Source organism: Lactuca serriola, chromosome 5 (assembly GCF_051521515.1).
Source record: "Lactuca serriola cultivar US96UC23 chromosome 5, Lser_US96UC23_V15, whole genome shotgun sequence".
Lineage (NCBI taxonomy): Eukaryota > Viridiplantae > Streptophyta > Magnoliopsida > Asterales > Asteraceae > Lactuca > Lactuca serriola.
This window is the reverse complement of record NC_136412.1, coordinates 85486069-85489124: the sequence shown is the minus strand read 5'-3', so window position 1 is coordinate 85489124 and position 3056 is coordinate 85486069. Positions and strand designations below refer to the sequence as shown.

At 38.1% G+C, this 3056-nt stretch overlaps 1 non-coding gene across 1 annotated transcript; it reads right to left on the bottom strand.

Annotated features, from left to right (window-relative positions):
• Window positions 1-444: 444 nt before the first annotated feature.
• Window positions 445-551, bottom strand: LOC145056037 (small nucleolar RNA R71). The gene has a single exon (XR_013685578.1). It is a non-coding gene; the product is annotated as a small nucleolar RNA R71 (small nucleolar RNA).
• Window positions 552-3056: the final 2505 nt, after the last annotated feature.

Sequence of the window (3056 nt, the reverse complement as noted above, 5' to 3'; positions counted from 1 at the left end):
CTGATTACGACTCTGAATCCGATGAAGAAAGCGACTTTGAAGGCGAACCCGCTAACTCCATGGCTAACATTGATGAAGTTCCCATGGGTGAATGGAAGAAAAGGATGTGAGATGATATCGACCCAGGACTCGTGCAAACCCGTGATTCCTGCAACTACCAACTTTGAACGTAAAGGCCACATACTTACCGAACTTTAGGAAATCCCATTCTTCGGAAAAGATCACGAAGACACATACAAGCATTTAGACGAGGTCAATGACATAGCCGACTACTTGAATGTTCCTAATGTGACTCGTGATACTATTTTGCTTCGTATGTAACCGGTCACATTTAAGGGAGCCGTGAAAGATTGGTTGAAATCACTCCCTCCAGGATTCATCACTACTTTGGCTAAAATGCATGAAGAATTTATTGATCAATTATGTCCTCCCTCAAAAATAGAAAAATTGAAGAAAGCCATAGCCAATTTTGAGCAACAAACTGGAGATTCACTTTATGAAGCATGGGAAAGATACAAAGGCTTACTAAGGAACTGCCCACACCATGATCTAAACAGTCAACAAGAAGTCTCCATTTTCTATGATGGAGTGAATGTAAGCACTAGGCAGCTCCTTGATTCGCAAGGACCACTCACAAAGAAGCCACCGCCAGTGATAAAAGAGCTAATTGAAGAATTCTCTAAACACTCTAGAGAATATCATAACCCAAGAAATGACTCAACTAGAGGAATGGTGAATGCTATTTCGGATGACATGACGGTATTGATGGCAAAATTGGAAATCATGGATAGAAGAAGGACTAAGATGGACCAATCCATCCATGCCATTAGAGTGGGATGTGAAAACTGTAGATGGACCAATCCCGATCCGACTCACTGAGTCTCAGATATGGACTCGACGAGTCCCCCACCTGAACAGAAAAATAAGCCTCGTATTAAACCGTATTAGCCTCCATTGTTATTTCCAGCTCGAGCCAAACAAGAAAAGCATGATGTTGATTACCAAAAGTTCTTGGAACACATAAAGGCCCTTCAAATTAATATGCCATTCATTGAGGTGGTTGCAAAAATGCCTAAATATGCCAAATTCCTAAAAGAGCTTCTTACGAATAGAAAGAAGATGGAAGAGGTGAAGAAAGTCGTCTTAAAAGAAAATTGTTCGGCTGCCATGTTGAACAAATTACCTAAGAAAAAGGGTGATCCGGGAATTTTGACCTTGCCTTGTCAATTCGGAAATTTAGCAGCTATACATGCATTAGTTGATTCAGGGGCAAGTGTTAACCTCATGCCACATTCATTCTTCAAGAAATTAAATCTTCCGGAGCCAAGGCCAATCTGAATGGAAAATCACTTAGCAAATAAAACGGTGACATTTCCAAGAGGAATATGCGAAGATCTATTGGTGAAAGTTGATAAGTTTGTGTTCCCCGCGGACTTCATAGTACTAGACATGGAAGCAGACCCTCAAGTCCTGATCATACTTGGAAGACCTTTCCTCAACACTGCGAGTGCTATAGTAGACATGCGAGATTCTAAACTTACCCTCCGGGTGGGAGACGATTCAGTTACATTTGGAGTTGATCAAGCAATGAAGCATGCAAGGTATAGTGATGACAAAACATTATTGGTTGATATGTTGGAAGAATGGAAAGAAGACAAGCCAAACAAGTCCACCATTACCTTTGAGGATGGATTTGATGCAGAAAGAGACCTGATGGAGATAGAGAGATTGCTCAAGGAAGCTGAATATAATGAATAGATCAGAAGTGTTGAAAGCCTGAATCGCCGAGTAGCATCCACAAACTCGACAAGTCCATTCAAAAAAACTCGACCGGTCGCAAATTTTGCTTGGGACTCGACGAGTCCACTCACTGGACTCAACGTGTTCAGCATACGAAACACGAAATCTGAGCTGAAAATTCTACCCGATCATCTGGAGTATTCATTTCTTGAAGATGGCCAACAAAAACATGTAATTATAGCTTCTGATCTAGCTAAACATGAAAAAGAAAGCCTTGTGGGAGTACTAAAGAAAAGATTGTTGGGTTTTGAGCATTCTAACACTTCCTAAGTGTACATGCAACCCTAAATACCTTGGATCTATGTTTTCTCTATTATACATTCAAATAAGAACATCCAAGGTATTATCCTAATCTAGCATACAAAAACTATGAATGTAACAAGATAGAATACATACCTCTTGATGTAGCTTGATGTCTTCAAGCTTTAAGAGCTTAGCCCCAATAGTGTGGAAGCCTCAAGTGGAATCACAAATCACCAAGACACCTTGGAATACTTTAGAGAATATGATTACTTGGTTCTCTCTAGTGAAATTGGCTAGCCCTTCTTTAGTGTATCCACACTAGTGTCTATTTCACCAACCAAAGACATCTTTATATAGTATGGAGGATTAGGGTTAAACCCTAATACCCATGACCTTTCATTTCCTAGGATCCATGGGTTAAACACTCCATGGACTATCCATGAAAGCTTAGCCCAACCTAAATGAACTTGGCCCATTCCATATATATAAGAGTCCATATTTAATTAGTTCCTTTTGATCACTTAATTAATTATAAATTAATTCTTGATCAATACTAATTAAATAATATGATTCCATATTAATATATTAGAACTTATAATATATTAATATTAATCATAAACATACTATTCTCAAAAGATTATCCATATAAATTGTGTCGGTGAAGTGCAACCCAAATGGACCATGCCGGGTCGGGTCAAGTACATACCAAATATAGTTATGGACTTAGACATTAATCCAACAAAGACAAGGTGTCATAGCATGGAAGATAATGTTGGATTAGGTGTCTAAGCCCATAACTATAATTGGTATGTACTTGAATTGATAGCACCACAGTCCTTTTGGGTTGCCCTCAAACCTAGCAACCAGACAAGGACATTATGAAAGGAGAGATATTGATTTATTATAAGATTAATAAATTAATATAAATGATTTATTAATATGTTAAAAGATTAATATATTGATTGGAAATCATAATGTTTAATTAATAGTTAGCCAGAAATTAATTAGAATTA